The sequence below is a fragment of the Geotrypetes seraphini genome, chromosome 2, assembly GCF_902459505.1.
Source record: "Geotrypetes seraphini chromosome 2, aGeoSer1.1, whole genome shotgun sequence".
NCBI classification, from domain to species: domain Eukaryota; kingdom Metazoa; phylum Chordata; class Amphibia; order Gymnophiona; family Dermophiidae; genus Geotrypetes; species Geotrypetes seraphini.
In genome coordinates this window covers 31,466,470-31,492,464 of record NC_047085.1, presented here as the reverse complement: position 1 = coordinate 31,492,464, position 25,995 = coordinate 31,466,470, and the positions used below count along the sequence as shown (strand labels likewise).

Sequence of the window (25,995 nt, the reverse complement as noted above, 5' to 3'; positions counted from 1 at the left end):
GGGGAGAAATTGAATGGGGGATAGACGGAGAGGGTGCTTTGAGCAGGGAGTTTAGTCTGGTAAAAAGACGGCGAGGGTTGGAGCTACTTAAGAATAGCCTTACTGGGTCAGACCAAAGGTCCATCAAGCCCAGTAGCCCATTCTCACGGTGGCCAATCCAGGTCACTAGTACCTGACCAAAACCATAAGAGTATCAACAATCCATACTACCTTCCTCCATGTCTTTCTCAATAACAGACTATGGACTTTTCCTCCAGGAAATTGTCCAAACCCTTCTTAAAACCAGATAGACTAATTAATATCAGAGTTCTTGAATAAAAAAACTAAAAATGGTCTTTGTGACATTTGGAGCATCGAGATAAAGCAGTATATTTCTGCATCTCGACGGCCACAAATTTGGACTGGGAGATTGAAATGTACAGCATCTATGAGACAGACATGTTTTTTTCTATTACATAGATCTTTTTGGACCCCTGTTAGGTTGCATAAGTTGGATAGTTCCAAGTCTAATAGTTGCTGGCACTGTCATTTAGACATTGGGACACTGGATCATCTGTTGTTCTATTGTCCAATGATACTTAGCTTCTGGAGGTCAATATGGGGTAAAATTAATAACATTTTGGAATCATCAATTCCTTTAACTTATGAGGCAGTCATTTGTGGTACAGTATTACATGTTAAACCCCCTTTAGATCAATATAGAGGTCATCTTTTAACTGAAACATGGCTGATCTCCGATAATGACATCATCATATGTGAGTGCCTCCCACCTGGGTTCAAAATCATTTCTCTGTCCAGAAGCAGGGGAAGAGGGGGAGGATTAGCCATCATTGTAAAAGAATCATTTGAATCCACCATCTTAGCTTTGAAATCCTCAGTGGATCTAGAAATCCTTTCTTGCAAACTCTGGTCAGATCAATTAGAAGAGGGCTTAATTATCACGCTATTTTACATTCCTTCCAAGAAATGGTCCACTGCTAAGGATATCTTCTTTGAATTCCTCCTTACAAACTCAACAGCTGGTCCCTACAACCTACTGACTGGTGATTGGAACATCTACCTAGAGCAGGTAGAGCACGGCGACGCCAAAGAATTGCTATCCTTTATCGCTTCGCTAGATTTCCTTATGCCACCCCCAGAAAGAACCCATCAAAAAGGACATCAACTAGATCTAGTTACCTTTTCTTCCAAAGACCTAGTCTATCCCAAAATGCTCTGGCACCAAACCACTTGGACTGATACTCTATGGTCGGACCACCGTTTATGCAATTTCCAATTTAACTGGCAAGCCAAATGTTCCCCAACCAAACCCAAGGAGGCAAAAAGGATTAGGAAAATGGCAACCACCAGAAGCTTGGTAAACCCAGTGAAATTCTGGTCACATTAAGATATCACGTCAAACTCAGACTCCCTCTCTGTAGACTCTTGGACCAATACGAGCACGCAGATTCTAAACAAGATGGCCCCCATCAAATTAAGAAAAATGAGAAATAAAATCCTGGATGGCTGGTTCGACGCCGAGCTAGGAATAGCGAAACGAGAATTACGATAAATGGAAAGACAATGGCTGAAATCAGGAGATAACAAAGGAAGAACAAATTGGAGACAAAAATTAAAAGAATACAAAAAACTTATAACTACAAAATGCACAAATTTTTACGCACAAAAAATAGACTTTCCCAACACCAACACTAAAAATCTATTTAAACTAGTTAACAATCTTTACGATATACAGGCCTTTTCCCGCCCCACTACAGACTCCCCACCTTCGGCCGATGCTCTGGCTGAATTTTTTAACAACAAAATCAATAACCTAAGATCCAACCTATCGATCTCCACAACCAACCATTTGAACTACCCAGTCGCCCAACACATTGACGAACCCAGGGAAGACATGTACTGGAATAATTTTTCTATCCCCACCTGGCAACAATTCTGCAAATTCTACTCGAAATATGCCGATTCTTACTGCAGATTAGACAGTTGCCCACCAAACATCATGAAAGCCGCCCCAGTCACCTTCAAAGCCAAGTTACAAAATTGGCTCTCCTCTATTACTGTCTGGTACATTTCCCGAGGAGTTAGGTCAGATACTAATCACACCGATTGTAAAAAATCCCAAGCAATCTATCAAGTTGACATCGAATTACAGACCCATTGCAAACATTCCCTTTTTTGCAAAGCTGATGGAAGGCTTGGTAAACCAGGATTTAATAACGTACCTGGATAAACTCAACATACTTCAATGACAGCCAATCAGGTTTTCGTTCCGGGTTTAGCACGGAAACAGTTATTGCTTTATTGCTGGATTCCCTCCTGAATCTATTCAGCCAGGGTTCTAGTGCACTAATCCTTCAGTTAGACTTGAGTAGTGCCTTCGATTTAGTCGATCATGCTATCCTAATTGACTGCTTGGAGACAATTGGACTCTCTGGTAATGTATTAAAATGGTTCCAAGGTTTCTTGACTAAACGATCGTACCAAGTCTATAGTGATAATAATCAATCCTCCAGCTGGGTAAACCCATGCGGAGTCCCCAGGGTTCCCCCCTATCTCCCAGTCTGTTCAACATTTACCTAGCCTCATTGGTGAATTTACTGCAAAAATTAAAAATTAAATTTTACATCTATGCTGATGACATCACCATAGTCCTTCCCCTAACAAGCCTGACTCCTGAGACGAAGAATCATCTAGCATCAACTTTAAAGCAAATTGAATCATGGATGACTGAGTTCAAACTGAAACTGAACTCTGAAAAAACTAAATTCTTCCTGGCGAGCCCGAATGACAAAATCAAAGATACTTCAATTTCCCTGAACGGTCAGAACTTCCCTATTGTCGATTCCGTTATCTCACTCTAGATATTCACACAGAGTTACTGATCAAAAAAGGCTTCTCAACACTATGGAAACTAAGAACCATCAGAAAGTACTTCTACGAAGCATCATTCCGCTTACTGGTGCAATCCTCCATTTTAAGCCTGCTCGACTATTGTAACATCATTTATCTGGGGTCTCTCAAGAAAACCATTCAAAGACTCCGAATCATACATAATTCAGCAGTGCGACTGATTTTCGGTATTAAAAAATGGGATCACATAACTCCCTACTATCAAAAACTTCATTGGATGGACCAATGCAACTTCATTGGTTGTTCAAATGTTCCTGCCTTTGTTTCAAATCTATTCTTGGTTTGGCCCCCCTATACCTGGTCTCCAATTTTAAATTGGATTGTTCCACCAGGCCTACACACAGAATACATATGTTTAGCCACCCTATAATAAAAACCTGTCGATACAAAAGATTCCTTGACAGAACTCTTGCTTTCCAAGCAAGTCAACAGAACGGCTGGCTAGGTAACATCATCAAGCACTCCTCATCTTATCTTAACTTCAGAAAACTAGTTAAAACCAACCTTTTTAACCGATTTGTAACCAAGAACTCTTAAAGCCTTACCCCTGTGTTCTACTTACATGTACTCGATGTCCCTACATTGTGATTTTTACTCTGTCTCTCTCCTTCCCTACAAATATTCATGTATTCAAAGACTTCATGTTATTTTTTCGCTGACTGTCCAGCTCTTCTTATTGTAAACCACCTTGAACTACTATGGCTTTGGCGGAATATAAAAATAAAATTATTATTATTATAATGACTGGAATAGCCATCCAAATGATCACCCGAAATTGGAAGAAGTGTGATCGTTTAAATTTTTTGTTCTGGTGGGCAAGACTTTGCTCTAGTTATAGATTTGAAAGAATAAATGCTGAAAATTTAGGACATGGTAATATATTTAAATTAATATGGGGCCCATTGGCATCTTATGTTACCTCATTGTAATTGTTTGTTGATTGTGAATCAGTTTGTTCTTTACTATGGTACATATCCAGGGCAGGGGGGGAGAGGGATTCTTTATGTCATAAATTGATTTTTTAATATTTATAATTGGGATGGGTGTGAAGATATCATTATTCAGAATAGATAGGATATTTATGATAATATATGTTTGTGTTATACGGAATGGAAGGGTGGGTGGGGGAGGGGACGGATGATTATGAACCTGAGAAAGATAAATGTGCTTTTATTGTATTACTATGAGTTGCATTGGTTGTATTGCACTGTTGTAGTTTTGAAAATTAATAAAGAATTCAAAAAAAACAACAACCCCAAAACAGTTACACTATCTGCTCTTACCACAACCCCTGGCAATGTGTTCCAGAGCTTAACTATTCTCTGAGTGAAAAAAAATTTCCTCCTATTGGTTTTAAGAGTATTTCCATGTAACTTCATCGAGTGTCCCCTAGTCTTTGTAATTTTTAACGGAGTGAAAAATCGATCTACTTCTACCCGTTCTACTCCACTCAGGATTTTGTAGACTTCAATCATATCTCCCCTCAGCCGTCTCTTTTCCAAGCTGAAGAGCCCTAACCTTTTTAGTCTTTCCTCATACGAGAGGAGTTCCATCCCCTTTACCATCTTGGCCGCTCTTCTTTGAACCTTTTCTAGCGCCGCTATATCTTTCTTGAGATAACGAGACCAGAATTGAACGCAATATTCCAGATGAGGTTACACCATGGAGCGATACAGGGGCATTAGGGCTCCTTTTATGAAGGTTCGCTAGGGTTTTTAGCACACGCACAAAATGTACCGCCTCCTAAAAAAAGAGGCGGTAGTGGCTAGCGCGCTTGGGAATTTGGCGCGCTATTGCGTGCGTTAAGTCCCTAGCACACCTTTGTAAAAGGAGCCCTTAGTCTTCTTAACTATCCTTTTTTAAAATAATTCCAAGCATCTTGTTTGCTGTTTTGGCCGCCGCCGCCGCCACACATTTGGACAGAAGGTTTCATCATATTGTCTATGTTGACACCCAGATTCTTTTCTTGAGCGCTAACCCCCATGGTGGACCCTAGCATCCAGTAACTGTGATTTGGGTTATTCTTCCCAATGTGCATCACTTTGCATTTGTCCACATTCAATTTCATCTGCCACTTGGACGCCCAGTCTTCCAATTTCCTAAGGTCCGCCTGCAATTTTTCACAATCCGCATGCGTTTGAACAACTTTGAACAGTTTAGGGTTATCTGCAAATTTAATCAACCTCACTCGTCCTAATTTCCAGAACTGATTAAGTGGACAAACTCCAGCCGCACCTGGAGGGCCTGGAGCATGCGCGGATGTGGGTGGCATCATCCACGCATGCTCAGATGACCTCCAGCGGCCGGAGCTCATCGGGGTTTTCCAAAACCCTGCCAAACTGCCGGGTTTTGGAAAGTCCATCCGGATTTCAAATGGTATAACAGATGCAACTGAGCAAAACAGGTCTGAACAGTCTTAGCCACTTGACAATTAATAGAAAGTGTAGAATCCAATTTCACCCCCCCTCCCCAAATAGTCATATCTTGCTTCACAAACAAGTCCACACCTAACAATCACCTTATTTTTTTATTTTATTTTAAAAATTTCTATACCGTTTAAAACCTAAATGGTTTGCATAATCCCATACATAATTGTATAAAACAGTGGTTCTCAACTCTGTCCTGGAGGACCACCAGGCCAATCGGGTTTTCAGGCTAGCTCTAATGAATATGCATGAGAGAGATTTGCATATAATGGACTTGACAGGCATGCATATCTGCTCCATGCATATTCATTAAGGCTAGCCTGAAAACCCGATTGGCCTGGTGGTCCTCCAGGATAGGGTTGGGAACCACTGGTATAAAACAAATAAAATCAGACAAGCATAAACTTAAAGCTATTTACCATCTCGAAAGGGTCCACAGAAGAGCGACTAAAATAGTTAAGGGGCTGGAGGAGTTGCTGTCCAGCAAAAGATTAGAGAAACTCGGCCTCTTCTCCTTCGAACAGAGGAGATTGAGAGGGGACATGATTGAACATTCAAGGTACTGAAGGGAATAGACTTAGTAGATAAGGATAGGTTGTTCACCCTCTCCAAGATAGGGAGAACGAGAGGGCACTCTCTAAAACTGAAAGGGGATAGATTCCGTACAAATGTAAGGAAGTTCTTCTTCACCCAGAGAGTGGTGGAAAACTGGAACGCTCTTCCGGAGTCTGTTATAGGGGAAAACACTCTCCAGGGATTCAAGACAAAGTTAGACAAGTTCCTGCTGAACAAGGACATATGCTGATAAGGCTAGTCTCAGTTAGGGCGCTGGTCTTTGACCAAAGGACCGCCGCGTGAGCGGACTGCTGGTCTGACCCAGCAGCTGCAATTCTTATGTTCTTTATCTGATAATGATGTAATGAAAGATCTAATTGCGGTGTTACCTTATCGCCTTATCTCATGCTACTGTTTTTGACATATTTAATACTAATTTGTATTCACTCAACCATTCTTCTATCTTTTTTAGATCATCTAAAAGAGGACCTAAATCTAATGTTAAAGGAGATAATCTATAGACCAATAAAATGTCATCTGCAAAGATATAAGTGCTAGTTGCTAGTTCCTGAATTCATCTTGCAAGAGGACTCAAAAATATGTTAAACAAAATTGGTGAAAGGGCTGAACCCAATGGTACCCCACAGTCTAATTATCTATCACTAGATGTTGATCCATCAGTAGCTAAAAGTACGACCTCGGAAAAAAGCCAAAAACCAATCCCAAACAATTCCTTTTAGACCAATCCCATGTAAGAAATTTAATAGGAGTTCATGATAGACTAGATCAAACGCTGAACTGTAGCACTATCGGACGTACACAGCACTGTATAGAGTCACAAGGAACACAGTCCCTACTCGAAAGAGCTTATACTCTAAACGGACAAGACAGACAAACAGGATGTCATGGATACAGTTAAGGGGAACGGTTAATCAGCTGGCTGGGTTGGAGGGCAGAGGGGAGTACAGGACAATCAAGCCATTGTGATATCACTGATGAGGTTGGCTCTTATTGGTGGAATGAGGCATTATGACATCACAATCCCAGCTCTGCTTCCCAAAGACTGAAACTCTTCACACTACTACTACTGTGAATTATTTCTATAGCGCTACCGGACATACGCAGTGCTGTACAGAATCACAAAGAATAAAATAAAATAATAAACACTTTCAATGATGATTAATATTGTAATGTCCAGTAGTGTAATATAAGGACAGCATAGGCTATTAAATGACTGAAAATGAAGGAAAAAGCCTCATTGAAGGTTTTTTGGCCAATGAGGTGACCGCTCAACCACCTTTAGTAAACCATTTTGGTGGAGGTGGGAGAGCCCTTGTCTGAGGCTTTTTCTTTCATTTTCAGTCATTTAATAGCCTATGCTGTCTTTATATTACACTACTGGACATTACAGTATTAATTACCATTGAAAGTGTTTATTATTTTATACAACTTGTTTTCATGACATCTGAGTCATTTGTGGCTATATATTCTGAATCACAAAGAAGACAGTCACTGCTGGAAAGAGCTTACAGTTAGTTTTAATCTAAACGGACAAGACAGACAAACAGGATGTCATAGATACAGTTAAGGAGAACGGTTAATCTTCTGAGTAGGTTGGAGGGCAATGGGGTTTAGGGTTATGGATTGAAGGCTATATTAAAAAGGTGGGTTTCAGTCTGTTTTTAAATGAGGGAAGGGATGAGGCTTGGCGGACAAACTCGGGTAATTCCAGGCATAGGGGGCAGCTAGATGACAAGAACGAAGTCTGGAATTGGCAGTGGAGGAGAAAGGTACAGCTAAGAGTGGCTTATCTGAGGAATGAAGCTCGCTGGGAGGTGTAGAAGGAGAGAGAAGAGAGGAGAAATATTGAGGGACAGCAATAGGAGCTTGAACTGTATGCGATGGCGGATAGGGAGCCAGTGAAGTGATTTAAGGAGAGGGGTGACATGAGCGTAATGAAGTTGGTAGAAGATGAATCGTGGTGCAGTGTTTTGCGCAGATCACAGGGGGGGGGGAGAGGCGGCACTGCGGGAGACCAGTTAGAAGTAGATTGCAGTAATCTAAGTGTGAGGTTACGAGAGTGTGGACAAGAGTCCGGGTAGTGTGCTCAGAGAGGAAGGGGCGAAATTTGGTGATTTCTAGGATTGTGCCCCTCCCTGTGAAATCCAAGCTAGAGAATGACACAGTGACAAAATTCATCACCGTTCCCGTCCCCGCGGGAAACCATCTTCATGTCATTCTTTAAGGAGAGAGGGAAGAATCAGAGTATGAATGGCCACAACCACAGACCCTCAAGCTTTGCTTTGAAGAATGCTGGTGTGGAAGGACCGAGGTTGAAACAGTGGTTGTGGCCATTCATACTCTGATTCTTATGTGAGCCAAGGATAATGAAGCCATTGTGACATCACTGATGTGATTGGCTCTTAGGCACTGGTGGAATGAGGCATTATGACATCACAAGATCTGCTCTGGATACCAGAGACTAATGACAGTCCCTAGTATCCAGAGCAGATATTGTGATGTCATAATGCCTCATTCCACCAGTGCCTAAGAGCCAATCACATCAGTGATGTCACAATGGCTTCATTATCCTTGGCTCACATAAGAATCAGAGTATGACTGGCCACAACCACTGACCCGCAAGCTTTGCTTTGAAGAATGCTGGTGTAGAAGGACTGAGATTGAAATAGACACTAGAAAATGACATGGGATTATTTCCCGCGGTTATCCGCGGGGACGGGAAAGGCAATGAATTTTGTCACCGTGTCATTCTCTTCCAAGCATCAGCCCATTTTCCTTCATATCTTGCTTGCCTTGTTATGGAAGTCTGAATGCCTGAGAAAGTAACAGAGTAGGAGATGGTGGAATAAGGGGTTAACAGGTATCTTAAGACCGCTATTTTTTTGTACGTTAAAAATGCCATCATGCTATAAATTCACAAAATGCTGGGGAAACTCGTCTGGCTTAGCATTTCTTAGAAAGAAAGGCAGGTGTCTTTCTCATGCTGTGCCCTGGCTGTCGGTTGCTGCCTGGTCTTGTTTCTTTGGTTTTCTCTCACTTTCTTTTGCGCTTTCAGCTGCTGCCACTTCTGCTGGTGCCACCATTCAAGGCATTCACTTCTGTCTCTGCAAGAGCAGAACTTTCTCAACAATCTTCCTCCTCTTTTTTTTTTTTTTTATTACCATGTCATGACGGTTCATACAGGTCAGGGTGCTATTTTCTCGCTTTTCAATGACTGACCCTGTTCTTAGGAATGCTGGTGGAGTTCATTTGCGCAACAGCGACGTGGTTATGTCTTTCCCCAGAGACAGCTGTGTGGTTGCTGAGTTGGGAGGTGCAAAGCCAGAATAAAGTTTGTTTAGACCTTGTTTTAAATGCAGCTTTTTGTGATTTTAATTTCTTTTGTGTGTTTTTACGCCTGTTCATCTTAGTTGTGCGCCTTTTAGGCATGCGACAACTTTGCACTTGCAATCAATTTGTATATGCATTAAATTGTAGGCAGATGCATACACAAATGATACAATACAATACCGCACCTTCAAAAAGATATAAAAAGGATGGAGTCGGTCCAGAGAAAGGCTACTAAAATGGTGCATGGTCTTCGTCATAAGGCATATGGGGACAGACTCTGGAAAGCGTTGCTAGAGGTTGTGGTAAGAGTGGATAGCATAGCTGGTTTTAAGAAAGGTTTGGACAATTTCCTGGAGGAAAGTCCATAGTCTGTTATTGAGAAAGACATGGAAAAGCCACTGCTTGCCCTGGATCGGTAGCATGGAATATTCCTACTCCTTGGGTTATAGACAGGTACTAGTGACCTGGATTGGCCACCGTGAGAACGGGCTACTGGACTTGATTGACCATTGGTCTGACCCAGTAAGGCTATTCTTATGTTCTTAGACTTAAAGATCTCAATATGTAAACTTTGGAGGAAAGGCGGGAGAGGGGAAATATGATAGAGACGTTTAAATACCTACGTGGCGTAAATGCGCACAAGTCGAGTCTCTTTCATTTGAAAGGAAGCTCTGGAATGAGAGAGCGTAGGAAGAAATTAAGAGGTGGTAGGCTCAGGAGTAATCTAAGGAAATACTTTTTTACAGAAAGGGTGGTAGATGTGTGGAACAGTCTCCCAGAGGAAGTGGTGGAGACGGAGACTGTGTCTGAATTCAAGAAGGCTTGGGAAAGGCACATGAGATCTCTTGGAGAGCGAAAGAGATAATGGTTACTGTGGATAGGCAGACTGGATTGGCCATTTGGCCTTTATCTGCCATCATGTTTCTATGTAATACAATCTTTATTTATATACTGCCAATACCTCCATGAAGTTCATAGCAGTTTACATAAATAATTATGAAGATACAAATTATCTAATATAATAAAATGCTAGGCCGCGCATGCGCACTCAAAAGTCGTGTTCTCTGATCCGTCGCGGAAACACGAGTGCGCATGCGTGGCCCCGGCTGCGGCGGCGGCTTTCAAATTAAAAAAAAAAAATTACACAGCTGCAGCGGCCTTCCTCACCCCCGGCTCTCACTGTGCATGTGGTACCGGCTCCTCTCTCGAATTGCACCAGGATCGAGAGAGGAGCTGCAGCGGCGGCGTTCAACTACAAAAAATAAAAATAAACAAATGGAGGTCGCCGCTCTCACCCGGCTCTTACGGTGCGGCTGAGCGCTGGCGGCCGGCGAACCCTAATTGCAGCGGCGGCGGCTTTCAACTACAAAAACAAACAAAAAAAACAGCTGAGGGTAGCAGCTGTCACCCGGCTCTCACGCTGCGGCGACCGGCGAACCCTAATTAAAATTGAATCAAAGGAAACAACCGGGCCTGCCTAAAGAAACAAAGTTATGCTAGGCCGAAAATTGACAGGGGAAGAAACGCTGCTGCAGCTGCTGTACAGGGAAGTGGGGAGGGAGGAAAATGCTGCACAGGGAAGTAGGGAGGGGGGAAATGCTGATGCACAAGGAAATGGAGGGGGAGGGAATGCTGATATGGCTACTGTACAGGAAAGTGGACAAGGGGAGATAAATGCTGCATAGGGGGCAGGAAGAGAGACAAATAGAAAGAAAGACAAATAATAGGAGGGAGGGAGACAGAAAGAAAAGAAGAAAGACACAAGGGCAGGGAGTGAGACAGAAAGAAAGAAAGACAAACATACATATATTCTAGCACCCGTTAATGTAACGGGCTTAAAGACTAGTTAAATCATATTACAATATTTAGAAATAATTAATAACAAATTCTTGAAATAGATAGGTCTTTAGGCGTTTTTTGAAAATCTTAAAATTAGATTGCTGGTTAATATTAGTCGATAAAGTTTTCCGAAGTTTTGCTGCTTGATAAGCCCATGTGGAGTTAAAAGATCTATTGTATCTTATATTCTTAATGACTGGATACCGAAAAGAGTCATTATTTCTCAGATTCAAAGATGGATTATTGGAGACATTAAAGAATTGAGGCATACAATCTAGAGTTTCTCCAAAACATATTTAAAATAGTATGCATCCCCTTTATCATCTTAGTTGTTCTTCTTTGAACCTTTTCTAGTGAGATAAGAAGAACAGAATTGAACGCAAGTGAGGTCGCACCATGGAGTGATACAGAGGCATTATAACATTTTTAGTCTTGCTAACCATCCCTTTTTAAATAACTCCTTGCATCTTGTTTGCTCTTTTGGTTGCCACAGCACATTGAGCGGAAGGTTTCATCGGATTGTCTACAATGACACCCAGATCCTTCTCTTGGGTGCTAACCCCCAAAGTGGACCCTAGCATCCAGTAACTGTGATTTGGGTTATTCTTCCCAATGTGCATCGCTTTGCATTAGTCTACATTAAATTTCATCTGCCACTTGGACGCCCAGTCTTCCAATCTCCTAACCCTTCCCTCCTGAGCAGAAGCTCCTGGAGACACATCCTCGGTGTGAGAGGATATTGCAGCTAAGCACATTTTTGGGAAACGAAAGTATGATCGTGTTTCCCCTTTGTTGATAAAGCTTCACTGGCTCCCAGTTCGCTTTAGGATCCAGTTTAAATGTGTATGCATAATCTTCAAGCTTCTCTATGGAATATTTGATCCTTTTGTCCCCTTATGTTGGAATACCCTTAGACTTTGCCATTTGAGAAACACACAAAGATATAAGTTAGCCTTCCCTTCCTTTAAGGGAATTAAATCTGCTGGGAAGTTCAGTCGATCTTTTGTTTTCAAGTTTGTAGAGATCTGGAATGAACTTCCTGACTCCTTTAGGCCAGCTGCAATTATTTCGTAAATTCCTGAAAACTTTGTTGTTCTCACAATTTTTAAATGGTTTAACTACAGCCTCAACAAAATGATAATATTATAGTTATTTTTCTTATGTACTTTAGTTTTTAATTAGTTCTTCCTTCTCTTATGTTTTCTGCTATGTACTCTAGTCTTAATTGTATGTGAACCGAGTTGAGCTCCACTGGGAGATGACCCGGTATACAAACCAAAGATTAGATTGGATTAGCTACAGGATTATTTCCTTCTTCACCAGGGTGATGCTGTCCTTCTAGAAGACCTCTCTCCTCCAAGGCAGCACATTATAGAAGCATCATTATAGCACAATGTAGCACATTAAGCCCAAAACTCAACCTATTCTCGTAAAAGGGCCCCTAAGTTAACCAGCTAACCATTTGTGAAAAAGTAGACAGTTGACAAGACACGTCGGATTTGTGACCAAAGGAGGACTCTAGTGAGAAACTAGTGGTTGAAAAGTAAGTAAGTGGGCCAGCTAAGCATGCGGGAGGAACCACCTCTATATGCAAAGGGCTTTAGGCACAAGTGGTGCCAGGTGCAAAAACCACAGACCCTGCAGACACTGCCGTGTAGGGTGTAAGAAAAGAGACTCCTCTCCCACCTGCATCCTCAGGTTGCTGTTAGGCTGTTAATCCACCTCTGAGCAGGAGAATATGTGGTGGGCTTGAGGCACTCATGCTACCAGCCTGTGCAGAGAGGTGAAGTTGATAGCAAAGGTCGGAGAGAGAAGAGAAAAACAAAGGGGAGCAAACACATACTGTATATAAGAAACAAACAAACAAAAAAGAGACCTTTGCCTGTCTGATGTGACCTAATAGATTACAATAAATGAAAAGAAACTTAAACCAAAATATATGATAAACACCAACCCCTCCCCCATCCCAGCTCCAAAAGGTGTTAGATGGCACTCATGTCTATTTGCAAAAATCTTTACCGACCGTGACCGCCAACCAGAAGAGGAGAGGCAGGAGAGAGCAGCCGGAGCACCGGCGAGTGAAGGAAATCACTCGCTGTATGCTCCGACCGCCTCTTCCTGCACTAAAGTCGGGCCTGACCAATCAGGAGCTGCATGTCAAAGCAGTTCCTGATTGGTAAGGCCCGACTTTAGTGCAGGAAGAGGCGGTCGGAGCATACAGCGAGTGATTTTTGGTGCTCCGGCTGCTCTCTCCTGCCTCTCCCGCTGCCCTCTCCAGTCTCCCCCCTGAAAAACCGTATTTGCGGTTTTTCAAGATTCACGGGGGTTCCTGGAACGGAACCCCTGCGAATTTTGGGGGAGTACTTTAGTTAGGTTTTAGGTTTTAACCAATAACGCTGATCAAAAACCCTGTCTGCAAAACACCTACTCCTTTTACTAGGATTACCAAATGTCCAGATTTTAAAAGAGGGTGGAGGTTAAATAGGTGTTTATTGGATGTGTTTACTTTCTTTAGTACTCTTTCAGCCCTCCCCTGGCTTGTCTTCTATTAGAACATAGAAACATGGTGGCAGATAAAGGCCAAATGGCCCATCCACAGCATCCACTATCTCCTCCTCTCCCTATTGGCTAAGACTCTTTACACCCGCATTGTGATGTAATAGAACTTTATGGTTATAGAAACATAGAAATATGATGGCAGCTAAAGACCAAATGGCCCATCTAGTCTGCCCAATCGCAGTAAACATTATCGCTTTCTCTCTCCGAGAGATCACACGTGACTATTCAGACACAGTCTCTGTCTCTGTCTCCAGACCGTTCCATGCATCTTCCACCCTTTCTATAAAAAAGTATTTCCTCAAATTACTCCAGAGCCCATCACTTCTTAACTTCATCCTACGCCTTCTCATTCCAGAGCTTCCTTTCTAATGAGACTCGACTCGTGCGCATTTATCTCACGTAGGTATTTAAACGTCTCTATTATATCTCCCCTCTCCCGCCTTTCCTCCAAAGTATACGTATTAAGATCTTTAAGGGCTCCTTTTACTAAGCTGCGATAGCGGTTTTAGCACGCGCTGAATTGCCGCGCGTGCTAGACCTTAACGCCAGCATTGAGCTGGCGTTAGTTCTAGTCACGTAGCACGGGTTTAGCGTGCTCTAAAATCCTGCGCGTGCTAAAAATGCTATTGGAGCTTAGTAAAAGGAGCCCTAAGTCTGTCCCCATATGCCTTATGACAAAGACCACGCACCATTTTAGTTGCCTCCCTCTGGACCGACTCCATTCTTTTTATATCTTTTTGAAGGTGAGGCCTCCAGAATTGTACACAACATTCTAAATGAGGTCTCCCCAAAGTCTTATACAGGGGCATCAATAACTCCTTTTTCCTACTGGCTATACCTCTCCCTATGCAACCTAGCATCCTTCTAGCTTTTGCCGTCACCTTTTCAATCTGTTTGGCCACCTTAAGACCATCATATACAATCACACCCAAGTCCCGCTCTTCTGTCATGCACTCAGTTTCTATACCTTTCCATTGCTAACAACTCCTAAGGGATACCAGTACTCATGTTGGTCTCCACAAGAAGAGGTACCCAGGAATAGTACTTGTGCTGTACTCATGGGAGGGGGGTTTGTACCCTTCAAGAATCGCTAATTAACGGAAATTTGAAATGTCTAAATATCTAAGGCCTTCTTATACGAAGGCTATTATCACAGCGGGTCATGGTAATCGCTTTGATGCCCATATGGATTCAATGGGTGTTGGAGCGTTTGCCATACGACAGCCGCTACTATGCCTTTGTAAAAGGGACAGGTGGGAGGTAAGTGTTCAAGCCCTATCTTTAGTGCTTGAGGAACTGTTACACTTGTGTTTTTTTTTCCATTTGTGCTCATGATCTGTAGGTGAATGAGGTAAGATGTCCTCTAGCAGTATTAAGTGGATGGTCTGACACTTCATGATAAAGACATTCTAGAATCTAGATGACTGCCTTTCTTAGAAGTTATTTCTTGGGCGTAATGGTATTTGGTATTTTTGGTCAAATAAGCGTGTTACAAATGCAGCTGTGCGTCTTAACCTTTTCCGTTTTCTGATAACTCTACAGCAGTGTATAAATAACTCACACCTGCATGAATGCAACCTTGATATTAAACTCAGAATTATGGAACCTCGGTGACATGTGTCATCTCTGTAGTATTCCTGGGGCTTAGCATTCAACATAACCTTAACAATAAAAAAACAACTACCAAAGTTACATATACTGATAGACTGAAAAAGCTGGGGCTTTTCTCCCTGGAAAAGCGGAGACTTAGAGGAGACATGATAGAAACCTTCAAGATCCTGAAGGGCATAGAAAGAGTAGACAGGGACAGATTTTTCAAATTATGGGGAACCACAAGTACAAGGGGGCACTCGGAGAAATTGAAAGGGGGAAGGTTTAGAACAAACGCCAGGAAGTTCTTTTTCACCCAGAGGGTGGTGGATACATGGAACGCGCTACCGGAGGATGTGATAGGCAGAAGCACGCTACAGGGCTTCAAGGAGGGTCTGGACAGGTACCTGGAGGACAAAGGGATTGAGGGGTACAGATAGGAGTAGACAACGGGATTGAGGGGTACAGATAGGAGTAGACAAAGGGATTGAGGGGTACAGATAGGAGTAGACAAAGGGATTGAGGGGTACAGATAGGAGTAGAGGTAGGTAATAGGGATAGGATTAGAAGATTAGAGGCAGTTACAAAATTAGTCAGGGGCACTGTTCAGGCAATTAGGCCTGAGGGGCCGCCGCGGGAGCGGACCGCTGGGCAAGATGGACCTCTGGTCTGCCTCAGCGGAGGCAACTTCTTATGTTCTTAACATCTGCCAGTTTTTAGTATAGCGCTTTGATTTTTTATTAACAAAGCATTAATGGATATTTAGAGGTCTAATCTACACAGATATTTCTTTCTTTCCTTCATTTAAGAATTCCATCTACACTCTGGTTTAATTAGCGGTACTTTTTAATTCATAAGAACATAAGGGTCCATCCAGCCCAGTATCCTGTTTCCAAGAGTAACCAACCCAGGTCCCAAGTACCTAACTAGATCCCAAGTAGTAAAAAAGATTTTATGCTGTTTATCCTAGGAATAAGCAGTGGATTTCCCCAAGACATCTCGATAATGGCCTATGGACTTCTCGTTTAGAATTTATTCAAACCTTTTTAAAACTCCGCTAAGCTAACTGATTTCACCACATGCTCTGGCAACAAATTACATAATTAAATATTTTCTCTGGTCTGTTTTAAATCTACTACTTAGTAGCTTCATCGCATGCCCCTCTAGTCCTAGTATTTTGGGAAAGAGTGAACAAGAGTTTCACATCTACCCTTTCCACTCCACTCAATATTTTATAGACCTCTATCATATTACCCCTAAGCCATCTCTTCTGCAAGCTGAAGAGCCATGGCCGCTTTAGCCTTTCTTACATAAGAACATAAGAATTGCCCCTGGGTCAATCAAGTCCGGTGATCCGCACACGCGGAGGCCCCGCCAGGACTACCCTGGCATAGTTTTAGTCCCCATATCACTATATGTTTCTCAAGGGAGATGTGCATCTAATTTACCCTTACCTGTATCACTCTATGCCACGTCGTATAGAGCACACACAGTTCTGAGGGATTGTGCCCTGAGGAAACCCGAATAGGGTGAAACATGTTGGCAGTACTCTATCCCTCTTGGCTGAACCACCCAAGATAAGTTCTAACTTTTATCAACTATTTATTGAATTAACACGAAAATATAGCATTGCACAAAAAAAACTTTAAAAAACTAAAGAGACCCGATGACGATAGGGGGCATAAAGTCAGTTGCTATGAGACATAATTGAGCATCTGGTGGCACCTCTGAGGGCCTGAAGACTTTTGTTAATAAACAGTTGTAATATAGAAGATATTGTGGGGAGGGCTATAGTGTATCCCACCCCTTAGGTTGCAGCTCTTAAGGAGATGTGCATCTAGTTTACCCTTAAATCCTAGAATGGTGGATTCTGCAATTACTTCTTCTGGGAGAGCATTCCAGGTGTCCACCACTCGCTGGGTGAAACAGAACTTCCTGATATTCATCCTGGACCTGTCCCCCCTCAGCTTCAGTCTATGTCCTCTTGTCCGTACCACATTGGACATTGTAAATAACTGCTTTCCCTGCTCCATTTTGTCGAATCCCTTCAGTATTTTGAAAGTCTCGATCAGATCCCCTCGCAGTCTCCTCTTCTCAAGGGAGAACAACCCCAGTCTCCTAAGTTGTTCCTCGTAGTCCATGTTCTCCATACCTTTCACTAGCTTCGTTGCTCACCTCTGCACCCTCTCTAGCAGCTTTATATCCTCCTTTAGGTATGGAGACCAATGCTGGACGCATTCCAGATGCAGTCTGACCATAGCTCTGTAGAGCGGTATTATAACTTTCTCTGATCTACTCGTAATTCCCTTCTTTATCATGCCTAGCATTCTATTTCCTTTCTTCGCCGCCGCCACACATTGCGCTGACGGTTTCAGGGTCCTATCTATCAGTACACCCAGGTCATTTTCCTGTTTGGTCTTTCCCAGAGTTACACCTGACATACTATACTTGTGATCTTTATTTTTTCTGCCTAAATGCATCACTTTGCATTTTTCCACATTAAAATTCATCTGCCATTTATCTGCCCACTTCTCCAATTGATTCAAGTCGCTCTGGAGTTCCTCGCTGTCCTTCTGCGATCTGCTTGCCCGGCATAGCTTTGTGTCGTCTGCAAACTTGATGATTTCACTGGATGTTCCTTCTTCTAGGTCATTTATGAAAATATTAAATAAGATGGGTCCAAGTACCGAGCCCTGGGGTACACCACTAGTCACTTTTCCCATTCTGAGAACTTCCCATTTATGCCCACTCTCTGTTTTCTGTTCTCTAGCCATTTGCCTATCCATCTTAGTATATCTCCCTCTATTCCATGGCCTTGTAATTTCCTGAGAAGTCTTACATGTGGAACCTTGTCGAATGCTTTCTGAAAGTCCAAGTATACAATATCCACCATCAATTTGTCTGTTCACTGTCTCAAAAAATTGAAGTAGATTTGTCAAACATGATTTCCCTTTCCTGAACCCATATTGACTGGCTCTCATCAGGTCCTGTGTGTCTAGATGCTGGACTATGCAATCTTTGATCAGCGCCTCAACCATCTTTCCAGGGACAGACGTGAGACTCTCAGGTCTGTAGTTGCTTGGCATTCCTCTCGATCCTTTTTTAAATATCGGCGTGACGTTCGCTATCTTCCAGTCATCTGGTATCTGTCCTGTTTTGATTGACAGTTTGGCAAGTTTTTGCAATAGTTCTTCGATTTCAAATTTCAGTTCTTTTAGGTCTCTCAGATGAATTTTGTCCATTCCAGGAGATTTATCACTTTTAAGTTTGTCGATCTGGTGGTAAATCTGGTCCAAGTCCACTTCTACTATGGTGAGGCTGTCCTGTACGACTCCCTTGAACACTTTCACTGTGTCAAGTATTGTTGCGGTGTCTTCCTTTGTAAAAACAGACGCAAAGAAGGAATTCAGTCTGTCTGCAATTTGTTTGTCATCCTTGATGCACCCTTTTCCTCCCAGGTTGTCCAGTGGTCCCACCGCCTCCCGTGCGGGTTTTTTCCCTTTTATATATCTAAAAAAGGGCTTGAAATTTTTGGCCTCTCGACCTTTTTGGCAACCCTCACCGCCTTGTGACATTTTTTCTGAACATCTCTATGTTTGTTCCAAGCTTCGGATGTTTTCTTGCATTTCCACATCTTAAAGGAGTCCTTCTTTTCATTTATGGCTTCCTTCACCTCTTTGGTAAGCCATGCCGACTCTCTTTTGCCTTTGGTTTTCTTTACTTTGGACATCCACGGAATGTAGAGGCTTTGTGCTTCCGTGATAGTATTTTTCAGTAGGGACCATGCCTGTTCCACCGTTATGACTTTGCCCATCTTTTTCTTGATCCGTTTTTTTACCATGGCTCTCATGCTGTCGTATCTTCCCTTTTTAAAGTTTAAAAGTTGTGGTTGAGGTTTTGGTACCTTTCCCTTTCCCGACATCAAGTTTGAAGTTGATCATGTTGTGATTGCTCGTCCCCAGCGGGACCGTGACTTCTATTTCCTTTGCTGGAAGTCATCCCATCCCTTTTTTCGTTAATCAGGCCGATGATAGGAGTTCTTGTACTTGCCTCACTCAGTCTTTTATGCAACAATATCTCTGGTGTTTGTTCACCAAAAACTAGGTTAGCAACCCAGTCCGATTGATCAACTTGACCTTGTTTTCTGGTGAATGGACATGACTCCCAATTTTGATGATAAGGTTTCACTTTTGTTGCACAGCCAAGGTGCGAGAGTGTGCATTCTATACCTCTTCTTATGATGTTGTATCTCCATGTAAAGGGAGGGCTAAGATTTGCTAATAGCTATAACAATTTATTCAGTAGGATCTGCTGCTTCTTCCTTTATAATATTACCAAAATCCGACCCTTCCTCTCTGATCACACTACCAAAACCCTTATCCACGCCCTCATCACCTTGCGCGTAGACTACTGCAACTTGCTACTCTCAGGCCTTCCACTTAGCTATCTCGCTCCCCTCCAGTGCGTCCAGAATTCGGCTGCACAACTCATATTCTGTGAGAGCCTAAAGCAGGGGTAGGGAACTCCGGTCCTCGAGAGCCGTATTCCAGTCTGGTTTTCAGGAGATCCCCAATGAATATGCATGAGATCTATTTGCATGCACTGCTTTCAATGCATATTCATTGGGGAAATCCTGAAAACCCGACTGGAATACGGCTCTCGAGGACCGGAGTTCCCTACCCCTGGCCTAAAGTCACTTCATTGGCTTCACATCCGTTTTTGAATACCGTTTAAACTCCTGTCACTGACCTACAAATGCACTTACTCAGCTGCCCCTCATGATCTCTCTCCACTTATCTCCCCCTATGTTCCTCCCCTTGAGCTCCACTCAGCTGGTAAGTCTCTTCTATCTGTGTCCTCTTTCTCTGCCAACTCCAGACTCCGTCCCTTCTACCTTGCTGTGCCATATACTTGGAACAAGCTGCCCGAATCCCTATGGTGGGCTCTGTATCTGGCAGTGTTCAAGGCCCAGTTAAAAGCCCACCTCTTCGAGAGTGCTTTCAACTCCTAACTCCTAACTTCTCTCATCCCCAACTCTACGTGTCATATCTGTCTGTCAAAGTTAGATTGCAAGCTCTTCAGATCAAGGACTGTCTGTTAAATGTCAAAATGTACAGCCTTTCAACGCTATGTAAGTGATAAATAGGAGGAGGAAGAAAAGACTCTGAAGATAGATAAATCATATAAGATTCAGAAAACTGGGGATATGTGGTTACCCATAATTCCCCTGAGAAAAAGCAAATGAATATGCAATATACTACCCCATAATAACAGCTTAGGATGGTTTTTGTAAGAAAGTTGGGGCCTAAATTATTGGGTACATATCTGTCTAGTTTCAGAAAATATCATTTACGGTGTGATTCAGTGACTGCTTTCAGAGAAAAAGTAAAGCATATCTTCCTCCTCACCTCCTTTTACCTGAATGGCTTGTTTCTGTTCTGAAAACTATATCTGCATGAAACAGCATCCTGTAACAAGCACTATACCTAATGGAAATTATACAAAACTAGTCTTTAAGCCCGTTACATTAACGGGTGCTAGAATATATGTCTGTCTGTCTTTCTTTCTGTCTCTCTCTCTCTCTCTCCCACTGTCTCTCTCTCTCTCCTTGGCTCCCTTTTTCTGTCTGTCTTTCTGTCCCTCTCCCTGCCCCTGTGTCTTTCTTCCTTTCGGTTTGTCTCCCTCCCTCCTGCTGTCTGTCTGTCATTCTTTCCCTCCATTTCCCTGTGCAGTAGTATTTCCACCCCACTTCCCTGCAACAGCATTTCCCTCCCCCGCCCCCCGACTTCCCTGTGCAGTAGCAGCGGTATTTGTCTTCCCATCCAGGACCCTGTGCAGCAGTTGCAGCATTTCCCCCACCCCTTCCCTTCTCTTACCGCGATCTTGCCTGCTCCGTTCGGCCCCTCCCCCGCGTTCTGGCCTGCTGCGATCTGGCTGCTCCGTTCGGCTCCTTGCGGCTGGAGTCCTCTTCTTTGTAGACCCCCCTTCCCTTCCCTTCCCTTCCCTTGGTCTTGAGCTTCGGTCTGGTCTGGCCTGCTCGCCTTGCCGTATTTTTTTTTTAGTTGAAAGACGCAGCGGTGGCTTCTCTCATGATCCCCACCTGCGTCGGAAGTCCGACGCAGGCGGGGATCGTGAGAGGAGCCATCGCTGCGTCGTTCAACTGAAAAATGTAATACGGCAGGGAGCAGGCCAGACCGAAAAACAGAACTGTAAGCCGCGCATGCGTACTTCCTATGGGTCGCTACAGCTCCCGGAAAACCGGCGCACGCATAGGAAGTGCGCATGCGCGGCTTACCGTTTTATTATATTAGATGAGGGTTTCCAGGATAGCTAACAGTTTTGCCTTGCAATTGTATTTCTTTTACCCCAGAGCATTATTACTGAAAAGTGTTATGATTTCACACATTTTTTATGAGACTTGAGAAAACATCAGACATTATAGTTTATGTTGAGAGAGCTTGCTTTTCACACAAGCCGAGGTCTGTACGATTTTTCACCCGCTAGTGAACCTTACCAGGCCCAATAACTTCAATGGGAATACAAAGAGGAGTGAAAGAGGGCTGGAACATGGCTGCTTGTGACCCTATTATCTGTTGTTCCCATGGAAATCGATGTCAGTACAATAAGATATCCATCCGCCAAACACATTCTAATGCTGAAATTTTTTTTTTCTATTACATCCACTGTTTGCTGATTGTAGGCTAAGTAATTTACTTTAGTTTGATGTTTTATGAATTTTGTATTGTTTTGTTGCTTATAGTATTTTTAAAACTAGCCACATTTGTTAAAACTTGGCAGGTAGCTTTTTTTTCCCCCATGGAGTCGGCAGCATCGGAGATTTTACTGCAGCGGCCTGTGATAAAAAAAAAAACCTTAACGCAGCTTCATAAAAGGGGGCATAAATGTGGTGTAAAATATTTGTTCTGGTAGGGGTGGGGTGTGTCATTTCTGGGACCGAAACCGTAGAAGTCCACCCGGCACTGCAGTGGCCACCGATGTCTACTCCAGCCTATTCCAATCTGTCTTTTGTCATATACTGGACACAGACCATAAATTTCAACTACTAAAGTTGCCATCGAAGTCCACTCCAGCCTATCCTATGCTGTCTTGCCCTATATGGGACACAAAATTAGCAGGTACATCTTTGCTACAATATCCTCTAACAAATTTTCAGAGGGAAGGTACTCAAATTTTCAAAAATTAACTCCAAATGAGACTGGTACAAAATGCATGTAGACCCTGCTTTATCTGAAGAAAAATATACATTGTATACTTGAGAAACATCCAAGAAGAGGTTAGCTCATGCGTCGCTAATGCGTTTAATGCCCTTTGAGAATTCCCCCTAAAGGAGTATATTTACCAGTCCATCCTGGAGGTATGGATGATTTGAGAAAGGAGTGTGTGGCGCAGTGGTTGGAGCTACAGCCTCAGCACCCTGGGGTTGTGGGTTCAAACCCTGCGCTGTTCCTTGTGACCCTGGGCAAGTCACTTAATCCCACCCCAATGCCCCAGGTACATTAGATAGATTGTGAGCCCACCGGGACAGTTAGGGAAAATGCTTGAATACCTGATTGTAAAACCGCTTAGATACCCTTAATAGGCAGTATATAAAAACCTAATAAACTTAAATATATATATATATATATAATATATATATATATATATTTATAAATATATATATATATATATATATTTTTTTTTTTTTTTCCTCTTGCAAATCATCCATACCTCCAGGATGGACTGGTAAATATACTCCTTTAGGAGGAATTCTCAAAGGGCATTAAACGCATGAGCGACGCATGAGCTAATCTCTTCTTGGAGGATAGTGCGTACTAATGCACTTAACACCCTTCGTTGAACCCTCCCCCCCCTTTAGTGTACCTAGGTGGATATATTTAACTGTTAGGAGAGGTGCAGTTATCATTCTGCATGGATCTAGAGAGCAATATTCTATTGACGACTGTCTACCATAAGGAGAAAAGTCCTTTTTAAATTACAGTTTATCTAATATGCATTGATTATAGAAAACAGATGAAAGAAACGGAAACATTTTGTTATGCGTCTTGAAGCATCCACTTAACCTCCCTCCCCCCACAACAGAAAAACAAAAATCATAAGCCCATTTCCTCTACTTAAGGGCTAATGTTGTCCTTACAATGCTATCCAGGCCAGAGACTAGTGTTTGGTTTTTTTTCAATAGATATAATTACCTCAATAACTGATCTTTTTCAAGTTGTATATTACAAGTTTATGAATGCAACAGAGGTAATTCATGCTAGACCCAACAACCATGATCTGATAAAGAAACTTACATAGTATTCAAAGAGTAAATGGATCCCTGTGGGTATTATGTGGGTTTTACATGGCTTTTAATCACATATGGTGTTCAGCAGCAGCCTTCATAATTCCAAAAATACAGTATACAGTAACCGATGTACCAAATCTAAAAATAAACTAATAAACCACTTAAATCATGCGCAGCTTGACAAAATAAGAACATAAGAATAGCCTTACTGGGTCAATCCAATGGTCCATCTAGCCCAGTATCCCGTCTTCACGGAGGCCAATCCAAGTCACAAGTACCTGGCAAAAACCCAAATAGTAGCAGCATTCCGTGCCACCGATCCAGGAATGTCTGTTTCAACAGCAGACTAAAGACTTTTCCTCCAGGAACTTGTCCAAACCTTTTTTTAAAACCAGCTACATTAACTGCTCTTACCACATCCTCTGGCAACGCGTTCCAGAGCTTAACTATTCTCCGTGTGAAAAAATATTTCCTCCGATTGGTTTTAAGAGTATTTCCCTGTAACTTCGTCGAGTGTCCCCTAGTCTTTGTAATTTATGACGGAGTGAAAAATCGATCCACTTGCACCCGTTCTACTCCGCTCAGGATTTTGTAGACTTCAATCCTATCTCCCCTCAGCCGTCTCTTTTCCAAGCTGAAGAGCCCTAACCTCTTTTTTCTTGTGTAAATCTTTATTGATTTTCAAACTTTGATAATGCAATACAATTGGTAAATCATAAATACTGCATGGAACGCACTAATAACTATACAATTATTACATTAAACAATCATTTACTCTCATCCTCATCTTAATTATTAATGATGTGATTTCAGTATTATAATTAAATATTTTAACTCCTGAACGGTCATTTCCCTCCCCCCACCCACCCTCCCTGGATGTGTAAAGAAGCCCTAACCTCTTTAGTTTTTTCTCATACGAGAGGAGTTCCATCCCCTTTATCATCTTTATTAATCTAGTTCTCATTGAACAAGAGGTAGGAAAATAGTGTAGAATATATCAGAATACAGTCGCATCTAAGAAAAATGCAGTGAATATGTACAATCATAAATCAAACATTTTTAACATAATTTATTGGGGGGAAAGGCCTAGTTCGCCTCTGATGGCCAGCATTTGCAGTGCTTATATTGTTCCATGGATTGTTATCTACAGCAACAGCTTCTGATTTCATTATATATCACAATTATTTCAGTCTATTACCACACACAGTCCTGTTTAGTCCAAAAACCTGCTGCATATACTCCCACACGTTGCTAGACATCAAAAACCAAATTCTTTTTTGGTTTTATGTTTTTCTCACCCGCCCTTATCCAGGGCGAGTTACATATTAATATACAAAATAAAAGATTTACATTTATTGTACAAAACACTTTAGAGCAGTGGCCTCAAACTCAAACCCTTTGCAGGGCCACATTTTGAATTTGTGGGTACTTGGAGGGCCTCAGAAAAAAATAGTTAATGTCTTATTAAAGAAATGACAATTTTGCATCAGGTAAAACTCTTTATAGTTTATAAATCTTTCCTTTTGGCTAAGTCTTAATAATAATATTGTCATTTATAGCTAAAGAGACATATGATCAAAAAACTGTTTTATTTTACTTTTGTGATTATGATAAACATACCAAGGGCCTCAAAATAGTACCTGGCGGGCCGCATGTGGCCCCCGGGCCACAAGTTTGAGACCACTGCTTTAGAGACACACTATAACAAATTGCATACTTACATATCAAATCAAGTTACATATAATATACATGTCACATCAATGACGAAATTCATTTAAGGCCAAAACTGACCAAACCCACAAATACATCAAAATATAAAATTCCATAAGTCATACAAGACGCCTCAATAACAGACATGAACCAAATAAAACAAACCAGACCATTGAATGCCTCCGTGACCAGCACTCATGAGTCAGCATCACTCCTTCTCCCTCAGCCAAACTCAGACCCTATATTTCATTTTGCAGAAGAGATGTCTTTTCAGCTTTGATCCCCTCACCCCTTTCGTAAGGAAACCTTGACTATAGCTTCACCCTTCCATTAGAGAAAGTGCTCTTCTGTTTTTTTCCAAAAAAGCAAGTGTACCTTTAATTGTTGTCCATCCTTGCCTGGTTTTTATCCACTGCAACGGTGAAACAAGGAATTAACATTGTTTTTGTACGACGTTTCTATCCTGTCAAAGGACAACCAGCAAAGTGACAGAAATGAGTGTGTGAGGTGTTCACTGTTGTGAAATTCGAGCAGTCATCTGGAACGGCAGTTGCCAAACAAGCCACATAACTTCCTCTGCTCTATCAGGGAAGACTTTGATAGGTTTGCGAAAAACCGGGTTCCTGTTTTCAAGTAACCAACTCTGTGCATCAACTCTGTCCTTTCTTTTGACTCGGGGGGGGGGGGGGGGGGAGGGGCAGAAAAAGTTGTCCCTTTTTAAACTAAGCTCAACTAAGCCTTCTGAGTCAC

At 42.2% G+C, this 25,995-nt stretch overlaps 1 protein-coding gene across 1 annotated transcript in view; it reads right to left on the bottom strand.

Moving 5' to 3' along the window:
- SLA (Src like adaptor) overlaps positions 1-25,745 on the bottom strand; it is a 93,326-nt gene extending 67,581 nt beyond the window's left edge. Inside the window, exon 1 of the mRNA XM_033933391.1 lies at positions 25,621-25,745. The gene's annotated coding sequence lies outside the window, so the exon portion shown is untranslated. The remainder of the gene's footprint in view (positions 1-25,620) is intronic.
- Positions 25,746-25,995: the final 250 nt, after the last annotated feature.